The 15,730-nt window shown below is 37.6% G+C and overlaps 1 long non-coding RNA gene across 1 annotated transcript; it reads left to right on the forward strand.

The window, feature by feature from the left end:
• The first annotated feature begins 4,345 nt into the window (after positions 1 to 4,345).
• Positions 4,346 to 11,844, forward strand: LOC113732502 (uncharacterized). The gene is made up of 2 exons (XR_003458782.2): positions 4,346 to 4,638; positions 10,525 to 11,844. It is a non-coding gene; the product is annotated as an uncharacterized lncRNA (long non-coding RNA).
• Positions 11,845 to 15,730: the final 3,886 nt, after the last annotated feature.

The raw sequence follows: 15,730 nt of genomic DNA on the forward strand, positions 1-15,730 counted from the left end.
GGTAGCAAGGAGATTTTTTTCTTATTAGCCGTGGCCGAATACCTAGGTAACCGTGATTGTGTATGTCTCAGGTGACCACGTGAACACTGAGGAGCTCGTTTGACCTCTTGCTTTTGCTCTTGACTTTGGTAAGTGTCAAGTGCATGCTTCATGTTACTTTGAGTGAAATGATACTTGTACAAGTGCTATGTGATTCTTGTGATTTGTAAACTTGCCGAGGCGAGGGTGTAGTTTATCGCCCTTGTCCTCTCCCTCTTGAGTACTCGCTACTTGTTATATGAATTTGTGTGACTTGCACTTGTACTTGAACATGCTTTTAACTCGTGAGCACTGAGCAGCAGCATGTACCACATCCTATTCGGGTAGGAGGTACCTCTCATCCTGACTCAGTATTATGATCGACTCTAAGTAGATTGGAGCGTTATCTCATCGATCAATTATACTTGTGGGGATGCCCTAACCCATTGGCTAACCTCGTAACTCGAACCGGCAAGGGCTTGGTCGAGAAGCTTGGCGAATCATGAAAAATTTTATAGTTTGATCTTTTGAGATCTTGCTTAGTATATTCGAATAGTATTGCCACCTCGTGCTTGTTTGGTTCCGGATCTGAGAGGGTGATATGGTGGATGGAGGAAGCAAGTGGAGTTCTACGGATATGTTGCTACTTGAGTTGACAGAGGGTTAACCAAAGATGGCTTGAACCGGCCGTAACGTAAGAATAGTTCCTGAGAGCTCCTGCATCCTTTCTACTTGTGTTTTATTTCCTACTTGCTCACTTATATGAAATTCATGTTAAGTCGCTTTTGAATGTGCTATTTGATTTGGTTCGTGCTACTTGCTTGTTTGCTTGATTTTCTTGGCCTCACTGAGTATTGGCTCACCCTAAGTTGTTATTCCTTAACAGGTTTTGGAAGTGGAAGTTGGGAACTCTAGACTAGCGGTTTTGGTTGATGCTAGTAAACCTTTTGTATGATACTTGAGACATTTGAAGTGTAAACTTTGTTATATTTGGATTTTTTGATTGTAATAGTAGATGGTAGTTTTAGAAGAATTTGGCTTGTATATTTGAAGTATTCCTTTAATTCTAAGTCTATGGTTGACTTGTGGATCCATATTACGCTAGAATGAATGCGTGAATCCTGACGAAAGTGGAATAGGCGGCCCGCTGATACCCTAGCGCTCGCCCTAGGGGGAGGTGGGGGTGTCACATATCTTATATCTATTAGTACAACAAAAACCTCTAACTCTATGGGGATATCAAGTTTTCGTCACAAAATAGAGAGCGTAGAATGGAAAAATATGTGAGCCATATATGGAGAGAAAAACAGACAAGGAAAAGTGAAAAGAAAGGATGGCAACTTTCATCACTTTCACACACAAATCGTAGAGACGATCCAGATATCACTCTTGCATGGATTTCGGTAGAGGCAGGACACCTGGACTGCTCAAGGGGTCGTTCGTCTTCTCGAGTACATCAGAGAAACGTCACACGGATTAAGGTAATCTGTTTTTCCCCTTCTTCTTGAACCATATGCAAAAATTAGGTTGATCTTAAGTGGTTTTTGGGAAAATTTTGAAAATTTCCACTGCCTTATTTCCCAAAAACCCAACAATGGTATCAGAGCCATCCCTAGTGTTTTTCGTATGATTTTATGTGATTTTTTTTTTCATGGATTAATCTCGATTGTTGGATTTAATAATATGCGATATGATGGTTCGAATTTTTGGTGAGTTTTGTGTCTTTTGTTAACTTATAGAACCTATAAAAGTTTAAGGTTTTGATGGTTAAAGATTGCACAAAAATTTACTTTTAACTTTTGATGCATTAGCCGAAAATTCTTGAATGAACAGGCTTGCTATAATCTGATTATAGCGTCGTTATGGGTTTGATTTTTGGGTTTTGTGGCTTCTGATTGACCTTTAAAAACCTGGAATAGTTATAGGTTACAGGTTTTATTGGTTAATTATTGAATAAGAACTTGAACGTTAATCATTACTTTGTCGAGTACTTGCGGGTCAAGCTGTCAAACATGATTATCAAGCTTTCTTTTACCTTTCGAGATGAAATCAGACCCTAAACCTCTCTTGTTGAGCTGCAAAAGTTGCATGTCTTTTAGATTCAAAAAAAGGGAAAGGTTGCAGCAAAAATATTGCTGCGATCTTCCAGGGGCTGCCACCGATTGTTGCTGCCATGTGAGGCTATGGGAGGCTTCCTTGGTGGTGGTGGGAGGTTGCTACAGCTCTTGGTGGTTGTTGGGTAGAAGAATCGAGAGTTTTAAGGGGCAAAAAAGCAGCAGCAACCTCTTGACTGCTGCAGCAGAACCACTGTTGCCTGCGACAACTTGGAGGCTACCGCCGGGAGCTGCCGCCACTGGTGGTCAGTGGAGACCTCTGTGGTGGTGGCTTGTGGTGGTCATCGGTGTTGCTAGAAATCGATTGCAAGAGTGGTTTAGGAAACTAATGAGCCTGTTTGGAACCGAGTTTTTTATCAAATTTTTTAGCTACTAGTTTTTTAATAACTTTAGCTACAGGAACCCAAAAAAAACTTATCAAATTTTTTAACCTACACACTTCAAAATATCTAATACACAAAAAACTTCCTCTTTTCTTCTTTTTTCTTCCTCACCCCGATCCACCACACCTTTATCACCGACCACCACCTCCGCCGCTGCTTCCGGCGCCGGCATTCCTTCTTTTTTTTTCCTTTCTCTTTCTCTTTCTCCCTCTCCCCCTCCCCCTCCCCCTTTGACCGATCTAAACTACGTATTCAAAGTCGAGGCAGACGTATTCGGAATCCAAAAAGAAAACATAGACAGAACGGAATCACTTTCTTCAGTGACATATCTATGCCAGAAAAAGAGTGCTTATTCAAATGTCTCGGGATCGAGGACATCAAGACACCAAAATTTTTGCCCCTCTTCATCTCACAGCCCCAGCCCAAGCTCCTCCAGCAGTGCCTCTCTTTTCTTTTCTTTTTTTTTTCTCTCTCTCCCCCTCTACTTCCCTCCCCTCTCCCCCTCTCCTACCCAGCCACCCTCCCCCTTCCCCGAGTCGCGGTACCAGATCGCATCTGCGATTTGGTCACACGACCACGTTAGGCAAAGGGGAAGGGGGAAGGGGGAAGGGGAGGAGAGTAGGAAAGGGGAGAAGGGGGAGAGGGAGATGGAGAAAAGGAGGAGAGAAAAAGCAAAAAAAAAAAAAAAAGAAGAAACCATGGCTGCTGGTTCTTTGGCTTCGGGAGAGGAGTACAGGGGGAGAGGGGAGCAGAGAAGGAGAGGGAGAGGGAGAAGAGGGGAAGAGAAAAAGAAAAAAAAAATTAGCTTGACCATAGCTGCTGAGTCTTCAAAACTGGAGGCAGAGGTGGCGAGGGAGGGAATGGGGAGGGGAAGGAAGAAGAAGAAGAAGAAAAAGAGAGGAAAGAAAAGAAAGAGGAAAGAAAGAAAAAGAAAAAGAAAGAGAAAAAGAAAAAAAAATTGGACCATCTGCTGGTTCTTCAAAGCTAGCGGCAGAGGTGACGGGGGAGGGAAGGGGGAGGGGGAAGGAAGAAAATGAAGAAGAAAAAAGGAAAGAAAAGAAAAAAAGGAAAGAAAGAAAAAGAAAAAGAAAGAAAAAAAGAAAAGGAAATAAAAGTTTTTCATCTCAAAAAATTTTTCCAAAAAACTTCTACAGTACACTACAGTAAAATTTTAGACAAACTTTCAAAAAACTCAGGTTCCAAACGGGGCCATAAAAAAGTGCTGAAACTGAATCTTTTCAGACATTCAGATATTTTGAGTGTTTGATAAATAAAAATCCATCTGCTGAACTTATTTAGTGGTGTTGAACTTGTGTGTATGTTTTTCAACCCAAGAATCCTAACTGCATGCTTAATTCTGATAAGAATCAATAGAATTACTTCAACTACCTTATCTTATCTATCAAATCTACTTTTGTTTGTTAATTATGTTCAAAATTCTTATCTAATTAAACAATTTGATATTCTCTATTTAACGGTTTTCTATTTCTCTTTTCTTCTTTTTTAATAACTTTCAAATCTTCTCCATACGTCTCATATGATATATTTCATCTTTTCTATTAATTTGATTTAAAAATAAATATTGTCATTTTCATACCTAACAATTTTAAACTAATTAAATCATAAGGTCTATTTCTCTTTTGAATGAAAAGATATAAGTGCAAAATTGTCAAATTAAACTTATTAAGTATTCAATTATAAATATTTATCAAACAGTATAAATAAATTTAGTATTAAAATTCAAATATTTATATATTTCTTTTCAGTGTTTAAAATTTTGCAAATTAATTATATTTCAGAATTCAGATTCAGAAAGTAGAAAATTCATTGTCAAATGTCAAATGCACAAAAAGGAAGTCGTTGGAGCAGTGGTTTCTGCCTTTTGGGGTCAGTTTTTTGGGCGCTCTCCCTCAAATGTCACCCTCAAAATTAGAAGCAATCAGCCTATCGCACAGCCGCACCCATCTTCTGCCGTCGTCGGGCCTACCGGAGGCGCCGACAGCCAGCCAGCCAGCCAAATCTGAGGTCCAAGGTCCCACTGTTTGGGGTAGGGCAGTCACCTAAAATCTTGCAGCGGCGTCAGCGCCAGCACCGAATTCGCGGCCAATTCTCCAGGTTACAAGGTTGGTGCCCCACCGTTGCCTTTCCCGGCACTATATCTTCCTCCTGGCATTAGATTCTGCCTCCTTTCTTTGTGTATATTTGTGTGTGGCCATTTTTTTTTCATTTTTTCTCCCTTGTTGAAAATTCCTTATTCTGTGTAGAAATTTTATCCATTTGATTTTATTGGAGTGTCGAAATCATTTGCAATCTTAAGCTTAACAAAGTGTTACTTTTGCCAAAACTATTGCTAAATCCGTTTGAGTACGGTTGAACTGTATATCTGACTAGAGGATGGCTTAAACATAGGATAAACTCAATTTTAGCAGCGAAAGAAAAAAGTTAAGTAGGAGTCCGAACAACTCAACATGCTAATCTGAGTGGAAGGAAAATTAGTTAACAAGGTGCGAATTGGCATAAAGGCACCAATTTGCGCCTCGTGAATTCATAAGAATCTTAGAAGAATGTGCTTTAATTTGAAGTTAGTGAAAATCATGAAGGCAACTGGTTGATAAAAGGAGCAACACATATTGATCTAGATGCTATGGGGATTTTCTAATTTTTTTGCCCTTCATTGATAATTTCGATGAAGAAAAAGGAGCAATGCAAATTGATCTAGATGCTTTGGGAACTTTCTGATTTTTTTGCCCTACAACTATTTGCCTCTATATTCTGCCATTTTTTTGTTTATTTACTAGTTGACTAGGCGCTCATGTGTTGCATAAGTTTGCCCAGATTTTGCTTTTATATCCATAGAAGAGTTAGTCGGAATTAGTTGGATAGAAACAAAAAGACAAGGAATTAGTTGGCAAAGATGAAGATAGAGAGGTCATGTAGATGCATGGTTGTATATTATATATATAGAAAGGCATTTAAATTTACAGGTCCTATTACCAAAGTGACATATTGTTAATTCAACCTGATGAAGTAGGATTCTGATAACAATGAATTGCTCTTGACCTGTTGAAGTAGTCTGATGACTGGTAGATGATGAAGTTATTTGTAACTTTGGAAGTCTTCTGCAGGAAGCTTCTCTTTGCACACAACACATCGTACAGTAGTGGTACAATAGCCAGTTGATCTTCATTTGGTTGTTGATACTGCATCCAATGTAGAAAAAGTGCTATGTGGCAAAATCAAACTTCTCAGCCATAATCTGATCAACTGTAGCATTGCCAATATAGTATGTGCAATGCAAGTGTAGCAAATCATTTAGGATATCTACATCAGGGTAGTACATAAGACCTTGAATTGTCTTTTCTGCTTTAGCTAAATGTGAAAATTTCGACAGTTTTATGTTGCAGTATAACATAGTGAAATAGATTACCACAAAAATGAAAAGGGCGAAGTGTGATTTAAGTGTTTATGATATAAACAAACACACATGTCAAACAAAACTGATTGTAACTGCAGAATTACAGATTCCAGGAATGTCAGGCATTAGGAGTGTGCAAGTCAAATATGTAGTTATATATCTAAATGTCAATAATCATCAGTAGCGCGAAATATCACAAAAATTGGCTTCAGAGCACTGCCAAATGGTATATCTCTAAACTTGATGTGGGACAAGATGGGTGAGATCTTGCCTACTAGTGGGAGCAGAAGAACAAGGATCTTGAGACTGTTTTGGGGCTGTGAACATTACCGTGGACAGTGACGCGGTGAGAAAAGAGGGGAAGAAGCGGAGAAGCTAGGAGAAAGAAGAACAACACAACTAATAAACCAAAACTCAATCTCTATAAAGCTCCCCGGGGCTTGGTCTGGTGGCATGGGGCTGCTGAAGATGGGGTGTTGTCCCTGGTTCGAGTCTCGCCGCCAGCAAGTTGCGGGGGGCAGGGGATTAGTCTGCGGGGTTCACTCCCTGCGGGAAACCCTAAAAAAAAAAAAAATTCCTCTATAAACATAAGTATGACGTAGAAACATAAGTATTTATAAAGTAAAAAGCTACCTAAAACTGCTATTTCCATATTCTAAATAGGAAAATAGCTAATTGTAGAACTCTAGAACTTTCGGGAACTTTCCCATTCCCTATAAGAATGACTTGAACAACATACCTGATATTGTAGATAACTCAAAAAGGCCCAAAATGACTGACATTCTGGAAATTTCGAGTGACGGAGGAAAGACCAAAATTTTTAAGGCCTAATAATAGAAACTACTAAACAAGCAGAGAACTTTGACCATGTTAGACTCTAGGAATCACCATGGACAGACTCCTTGAGACCAAAACTTCTTCTTTTTTGGGAAAGGATCTTTTAGTTTATTCTTAGCTTCCAAGGACAAGAATATTTATCCAACCAACTTATGGTTGGGAAATTAGTGGAGAAATTAGTAGAGAAAAAGATAGGGAAGGGAAACCAGTTATTATCGATTTTTGCTGATTAGAACTTGAAGCTTCCAAAATATTGTTGCCAGCTGTGTCAATTGGCTACTAACCCAGCAATAAAGCTTCAATTCAACTGGTTCAATGAGCCATGCCCTCTAATGTAGAGAGAAAATATTGTAAAGCTTCTAAATTTTATTTCTTTTCACTTTCATGCACTTTTATCTTTTAACAAAGCAACTTCTTTTGGACGTCCTTTCAAAATCTTTCGAGAAAGTCTCAAAGTTTGAAAAGAGTTCTGCATTTGTAACCATATTGGTCAAAGAAGAAGAAGAAAATATGGCTGACCAAGAGGAAGAAAGTTTGGGCTCTAAATACCAGACTCATATAGGACAAGCTGGATGAGATCTTGCCTACTTGCGTGAGCGGAAGAAAGAGAGGAACTTGGGACTCTTTCCAGGCTGTGAACGGTAACCATGAACAGAAACATGGGAACGAAAGAGGGGAAGAAGTAGAGAAAAATTCTTGGTGACTGTGAATCATGGACTATGGTACTGATTTCATAATTCTGAATTGGATGTCTTGTGTTTTAGTGCAGTGAGTTGTCCAGGGATAAAACTAGTAAGGAATCTCATATGATGCCATGACTTTTTCGTGGGGTTGCTTGGCAATGTTGCTTTTGACTTATCTTCAATTTGGGCATTGAAGCCATGGCGAGACATGCAGACATAGAACCAGTACATGGCTATTATTTACAGCTTTTAGTATTTTGTGTGTTAGAATTTGCGAGTTGGAGGTATAATTATTAGAAATTTAATAACCTAGTTGGATTCTCAACTTACATAACTACCTTCTCTTAAATTCTATTCAAGGAAGTTAAAGTGGTCTTTTTGGAGTGCTTGTGGGTCAGTCCCATAGGCTTGTGGCAGTTGTTGGATGTCATACTCAGTTTATAGTAAAGTAGTTAACATATCGCAAATACTTTGCACCATTCACAGTCTAGCAATGTCTTTGAAGTCACTACAAAAACACCATATAATGGCCTCATACTAAAATAAACTGCTGGTATAAGGGATTTCAGAGATATGGCCTCATGCTAATATAAATTGCTGGTGTAAGGGATTCCAGTCTCTGGAATCCAAGAATCCCCAGTAATAAAATTAGAAACTGTGAAAGGAATGACTTCCTCGGACTGATTCAATGCTTTATATCCCACCCATGAAATTCATCTCCTTGTTCCTGCGCCAGGGCCCCAATTACCGTATTCTATATAGGTTAGCTCATCTGTGCGATGGCCTGGCCACTCGTACCACCCAGCTGGGTCTATGATGTTATCCAGGAAGGATTGCATCACAATCACGGTCGACCATGCAAACCATGGTCTTCCAAGAAAAGCGTGAACCTGTGATTTGTTGGACTGTAAATCCGGGACTGCTGTCAAAGTGGAATTTTGAATGACAAATCCACTAACTTGACCGGGTAACGGTTTTCCCTGTGCAGTGAAAGTAATAATGCGGTTAGGCAACCGCGCATAGAAGTTGCAGCTTTGAAAGACTGCTGCAGCCTCGCCAAACACAAAATCAACAGTGCCATAGATTTCACACTCCTTATAAAATTGCTTGCCCAACTTTGCATAGAGCGTGTCATGGTACCCTAAAAATGTACATCTGTAAAATGATGATTGATTAGACTCGGACATTAGGGCAACAGCTTGACTGCCTTCTCCTGCTGAGTTCTCGAAAGTAATGTACTTTGCTGAGAATTTATCACCTTTAACAGCTGCAAACAATGTCATGTAATGGCATTTTAATAAGCTTGATATGCTATGAAATGGATAAAGAAAAGATAAAGTTTATGAAAAAGAAAAAAGAAAGGAAAAGAAATCGTAAATACAGCTTGCTGAAAATTTTAAATCCTATATGCAATATTTTTTCCACTGCGAAACCAAAATGAACATCTAAATCTTCATCTTCCAAGACCATGCAACGTGAAAATATCTATATGAATATACGATCTTTGAATATTCTTTCTACTGATAGAGTTGGTAGTATTATTGCCAAAGAAGTAAGCTTTCTGCAAAGAAGTTGGTACTATTTCCGATGGGGGAGTATTTCATCGTCCAGTCTGTCTTATTAAATTTAGGCATTGTACTGTGTAGAATGTATGAATTACATAATCTTAATAACGCAGCATGGTGTATGTGAAATTGTAGTAGTACTCCAAAGAGAATAGATTGCTGCAAGAAGCAAATGAGCTTGAAGAATTAAAGCTTTGAAATTTGAAAGCCACTGTAACTTTGTAGAGCTAGACATGGTAGAGGATACATACTATGTGGGAAGATACAAAGCGCGCATGTTTGATATTGTTGAAATCTTGTGTTTGATATGGATATAGGCAACAATTAAATGCTGAGCTTGCATTTCTGTAAGTGTGCTTGCATTTTGTTGTTCAACCTTTTTTACCTTCTCCAGTTGTAGGCATGCTTTATTTGGTTATATTTACATGGCTTAGGATACTTCTACAAGCTTATGAACCACTATGATTTCCTTAGGCTTCTTTGTGTAAGTGCATCGATTTTGCCCATTGGGTAATTGTTATCAGATAACTCAGTTTTGCCCATTGGGTAGTGTAAGTACATGCTTGTAGGCCCTCAAAAATATTCATTTAAACCTCACTTGGAAGAATGAATATGAAGAAATAGGACAAAGCAGTGAGGTTTAATATGATAAACAAAACAAAACAAGCTTTAAGGCCTTTAGATAAAAGGACAAAATTGCAAGGTGAGAAAGGGCGAGAGTAAGAACATAAATTGAGAGGATAAATTTCTGATAATTGTTTTCTCACATGCAAATAATCTGGCAACTAGGCCTTTATGTAAAACTAAGATAAACCCATTCCTTATCTGACTTTAGTACCATAACACACACGGACTCAATAACATAGACAATATTGATATCAAATTCTAGCTAATAAAGTTTCTGAAACACAAAGCCATATCACCTAAATAATTGGAATAGACTTGTTTAAACCTACTAGAAGGCTTCTTTGCTGCATTAAAAGGAGAGCTTCAATGAACTGCAACAGACAAATGGTGAAGTTCTATAGTGCAGTGAAGAAAAAAGAAGTTAAAAGAAACAAAAGGAAGGCTTCTGATGTCCCCTGTTTTTCCCACTCTGCTTTTTACTACTCATCTTTTCATTAAAATTCACCATTTACATGTTAAAAAGCTGAAATGTTGTGATCCTACTAAAGCAAAAGTAGAAAGCATAAATCGCAGTCAGAAGTCCTTACAAACAGTGGCAGTTTCGTAAGTTTTGAACTCAGGGAATCTCCTGTTCATTGTGATTTTGGTTAAATTTTCACCGTCTCCAATCAAAGCTATATTTGTCTTATTTCCCCACACTTCGACAATCTCCTCATATATACCCGCCTCCACATGAATGTAGTACCTGGATTGACTCTGAATGGGTGCCGATGCAATGGCATCCATTATCCGTCTATATGCTTCAGGTCTTGTCTTGGACACAGTTGCATTAAACATAATGCCATTTCCATGAATGTTGCTTGATTTCTTTTGTCCTTTCAGCTGGAAATGTATGGAGATGTAAACAGATATAACCATAACCAATGCAATCACAATGATCACTAAAGCGCCCTTGGCCATAGCTCCCTATCTACACCTGGTGATTAGTGGTCGATGCAAATAGCTGCCTGAGCGTTCTTTTTGTTAAGTAGTTGGTTGCAGGGATGAGTTGCAATTCCAACCTATCACCTGGAGATGTTGCTGATAGGCTAAAAGTGTATCTCTCAGGCACGAGTAAAAGAGGCAGATGACTACTTCAATGATGTCTCAAGACAGTTTGAAAAACATTCAAAGCTTATGGTGCTCTTTCAAGTTGCTATGCCAAGAAGTTGATGAAGAAAACTGAGGAACTTATGCAGAGAATGACAGCATCTCGTTGTAACACAAAAGTTATCATACATGAAAGTGCTTAACCTCTAATTTGAGTTGTGATAGACTAAGAGACTTAGAGAAGTTTATGGAAGAAATGGAAACAGAAGGCATTTTGTTGCAGCAACTTTGAGTACTATGTCTTGTTGAAAGCATATGCTACTGATTATTATACTAAAGCCACAGGAAAACACTTGAAGAAAATCGAGATGGAGGCTCTAGTTCATGCGGGATACAACATTTGTTTTTCATGGCAGCAAAGGAATGCTTAAGAGCTAGCCTGGTAAAAAAGTCTTCTGAGATACTAAACAAGGCAGAGACACTCAAGGGGGGAGCAAAGTGTACGGTATACATTCATGAACTTCTCCTTGGTATGCATTTGCATTCGACTAGCAAGAACTAGAATGAAGTCGTCAACTCTGGCATTTGTGCAACAAGAGGGGCTATGTAAGCAACTCAGAGCATCAAGACATGATACGATTTTCAATCAGTTTGGATGACATTCAAGGAGCTGAAAACATTTTCCAGGAAGGTGAATCTGTGAAAACCCACCGCTTATGACTCGGATATTTTTGAGGACAAGTTTAATGCTTATGCTAAAATGAGATTGCTGGGAGAGGCAGCAGCAGTGGTACGAAGCTGTGGTGAGTGGAATGAAGGTTCCTGCGGAGGCATGGGACCAACTAGCATATCTATACTACAAAGATAATCAGATGAAGAAGCCTGTTGATGCAATGACGAAGGCCTTTCTATTGTGAAGGCATTTGTTGGACATTAAACCGCATTAACATGTATTGCATGTTTTGAGTATTTAAAAGAAAATGGAGATGCAGAAGTTTACTGATACTGATGGGGAACGATATCATGATTGCCAAGGAATTGGGTAGATTTAAAATTGTTACCTTAGTCCTAAAAAAGGAAATAAAAGACTAGCTATCTGTTATTGTGTTTGTATTTTTATTCTATCTTGGTTTTCAGACATAATGTTTCATTATTTCTGGCGGTAACCTACTATAGCCAACTGAAACTTTAATCCTTACCCAAAAAAGGATGATTTGGTTGTTGAATTGCTTTGAGTGTATAATGCAAATGGATAAAAACCATTTGAGGCCAATGGACATCTTTGGGGGTAACGAAGAATTGCGAATGGATAAAACCATTTCAGGCTAATGGACGTCTTTGGGGATAATGACCTGAAACTGCCTGCTACATAAAAATATGCTTGATATTCAGAACATGATTTACTTCCTGCGAAGACCTGTCATGCAATGAATCATCTGGGGGCTTTCCTCCTTGGTCGGTGATCACAACTTACGACCGTAAGTAGGCACAAAAACAATAATGAATATTTTTTTATTTTAGTTTTTGAATATTAGACTTAGCTGCCTTCATTTGAATGCAGTAACTTTACGGCCAACAACTCCACATAATTAGATTCTAACAGCAGATGAATGCAAGAAATCATTCATATATTTAGTGATTATAAAGTGAGTGAAAGGATATTTCTATACTTTTTGGAATAGCAATCATGATCGAATTCTTTAGCTGCTGTTTAATTTTCCGTGTACCCTTGTGTTATAGTAGTATTTGGCCAAGAAAACTGCCAAGGCCTGACTAATGGATGTTAACAGATATACATTTATGAATATTTAATGTCCATTTGTAGAAAAACTATGCTTACGTGAGCTTGAGCGTTAGTCAAGGATACTCCAGAGTTCAGAGTAGCATTGACTTTGTCTTCTGGACTGAAATTGCAAAAATACACCATTTTGGCAAGAGTGAGTTATCAGTCATTACCATATAAAACCAACAGCGCATTTATGCATAACCTTGACAACTACGCAATTCCACCATAATTTACAGAGATTAAAATCTTCCAACATACTGATTGATGCAAATTGAACTGCTAAAGTTTCTGATTTTTCGATTATTACTAAACATTCCAGAGTCCAAGTGCGATAATAGGCTGACCAAGCCAATAGGCTACATTGGTACAGAATACTTTGGTCTACATGTATTGACAGTGAAGAGTGTTGATGTCTCTGGTCTTGGGGCAGTAGTATTAGAACTTTTGACAGGGAAAAGGGCTATTTAACAATGGCTAGCTGCGATAAATCTATATTTCCTCTAGCAGCAACGGTATTTTGCTCAGTATCAATGGTAAGCATGCCATAACATTGTAGCAAATCACCTGCAAATCACCCTCACTGCTCATGCAGAATAAAATAAATCTATCCCGAATGAAGGTAATTCAAACGTAATGTCCATCCAAGCTTGGAATTGTCAATCAAGTGCACGGTACGATTATGTTAATATCAATTCAGAAATAGTGAATATATGATAGACAGAAACATCTGCACCGTATCCATTAGTAGAGTTCAATACAGTATAAGAGATAATATTATATTTGGACATAGTTTTTTAATTTCATTCTCTTCTAAAATGGCATCTTACTAAAAACTCAAGGCTATGGAGGCAGCAGTTCACTGGATGAGCAAAAAGCTAGATGAGTCCTTTTTTGTGTCAAAGAGAACAACATTTTATCTACCTAGCATGACATGTCCAAATTGCACGAATGATCCAGGTAATAATGATATTCATTGAAATAATTCACAAGATTTTACTCGTCCATAATGTCAAATCCATAGATAGGTTGTATCTGAAATGATCTATTCTATACGAGTATAGGCAAGAAGACATCCTTCCAATTGAAGAACAAGCCATTGAGTCCTTCAATCAAATCAATTTGAAGTAAATAGAGGGCTACTTTCTTTGTTTCAAGAAAATTACAAAGACCGTAACCTCTTTTTATTTCCAAAAATGATGTAACGGATTTTAGCTTTGACCTTATTTATCAAGTGGCGTTTGTTATTTAATTATTAGGCTATATTTTTACTCCTTGTGTAATTGTATAGTCTGTTCTATTATGATTGGTTTAGATAATCAATCCTAAATTCTGAAAATTCAAAGAATTTAGGGCGTGATAACATTGATTAATGTTTATTTTTCACCGAGACAACATATATTATATTTTGTTCTTTATTGAAACATCTAGAAAAAGTTTGTGACATACTATTGATCAGTTTCTTCATTAAACTTAAGATAAATGACCCTTTAGTCCAGTACTCTCTTGTAGCCAAACTAATGAGCTATTATGCTCCGCTCCCTTCTGGTAAATTATCCACTTTTATCAATCGATGAATTTTCACATTTTGTCTGAAAAAATGATATTAACCTATTTCTCTTTCAGGAAAAAAATTGCCAAATTTTGTTGTTATGAAAATATGGTTGTCACCATGAATTATGTGATCAGATTCATGATCATTTGTTTCTTCTTGTTGTACTACCTATATGGATAGTCAAGGCAATCTCAAGTTATATGATTATCATCCTTTGCAGTTGCAAAACAAATTCAAAAATTATGAAAATTAGTGACATAGTATTTAGTTCAAATCAATGTATTTTTATCAATCAATTTATCCAATAGTAAGTGATTTTGTTACAGCTTGAGCAAGGAAAAAGTTGTAATTGGACTTGATGGGTGTTTGGGTTATTCAGATAATTTTCAACTTATTTATTCGTACTAGTATAAATCAGTTGATCCAACTTATCAATTCATACTGATATAAATGGGTTGATCTAAGTATAATAATAATAAAATTTCTATCAGAACTTGTTCGTATTACCTAACTTGCCACTTCGCAATTGTTTTATTTGCTTGCAACTTAATGTTCTAATCACCCAAATTGGCACTTTGCTATTATTATATTTACTTGCAACTTAATGAGTTACCTTACTAACCAAACAATTTTGCGTGTTTTGTAGTTCATGAATTCAAGGTCAAAAAGTTTGAAGAAAATTTGTGAAATGACCAAATGGAAATAAAGAAATTTTACCTTTTAGCAATTATGAAAAGAAAAGGATAAAAGAGACCACATGGCACTTGAATTACAAGACGGTATTTTTTAACTTAATTTTTTTTAACACATTTGTTGTCTTCACTCCTATTATTTTTCCCGCTAATTTTCTTTTCTTGGTGCATTTGGGTGGTTAATCAATTAAAAATGGTAAAAAGTTTCGAAGTTATTACTCGATGACCCAAATTTCAAACTTTTTTTCAACTCCAATTATCAAACATTTAAATAGTGAATTCATGAATTTTCAATATAACCGGTAATTGTTTAATTCAATTGTATTTTCTTTTTTAAATTTGTTTTTATTTATGTCCTCCTACCAAATCCATAATCCAAACAAAGGATTTACCTTCTTTGGATCTTTTTTCATTTCCCCAGTACTTTCCTTTGTCAACCAAACAAGAGAAAAGAATATGGGTTTACAAGGAACCTACTTTCCATTCTTTTACTTTCCTTTCCTCAGTGGCCTCCTGGAACCAGGCCAGACTTGTGAACAGAGGGCTATGGCTCATAGAGGACGTTGACCATCTTTTCTGGTAATCATTCCGAATCCGTTGTTTATCTAGTTGCAGCACTCTACAAGGCCGGTGACCATCTTGTTTGAAGGGGCAACTTTTTGTTAGCCATTCTTCCTTTCAAAACACCCACAATTGATTTAAAGTCTATAGGTTGACCCTGTGTGAATGGTCCAACGGTAGCACCTCCAACCGGTGACCCTTAAGGTCCCAGGTTCGAGTCTCTGCTCTGCTGGATTCCTCCGCGTATATATCGTGCTTGGACCGGGTTGGGGCGCCAGGCCCGGGCCGCAGGGGATTAGTCGGATCCCGTAAAAATTGACCCGGACACCCCTGTGTCGACAAAAAAAAAAAAAAAGATTTAAAGTCTATAGGCACTAGGACCCTAATGACCCAATTGCATTATGATGC

The sequence above is a fragment of the Coffea arabica genome, chromosome 2e (genome assembly GCF_036785885.1).
Source record: "Coffea arabica cultivar ET-39 chromosome 2e, Coffea Arabica ET-39 HiFi, whole genome shotgun sequence".
NCBI classification, from domain to species: domain Eukaryota; kingdom Viridiplantae; phylum Streptophyta; class Magnoliopsida; order Gentianales; family Rubiaceae; genus Coffea; species Coffea arabica.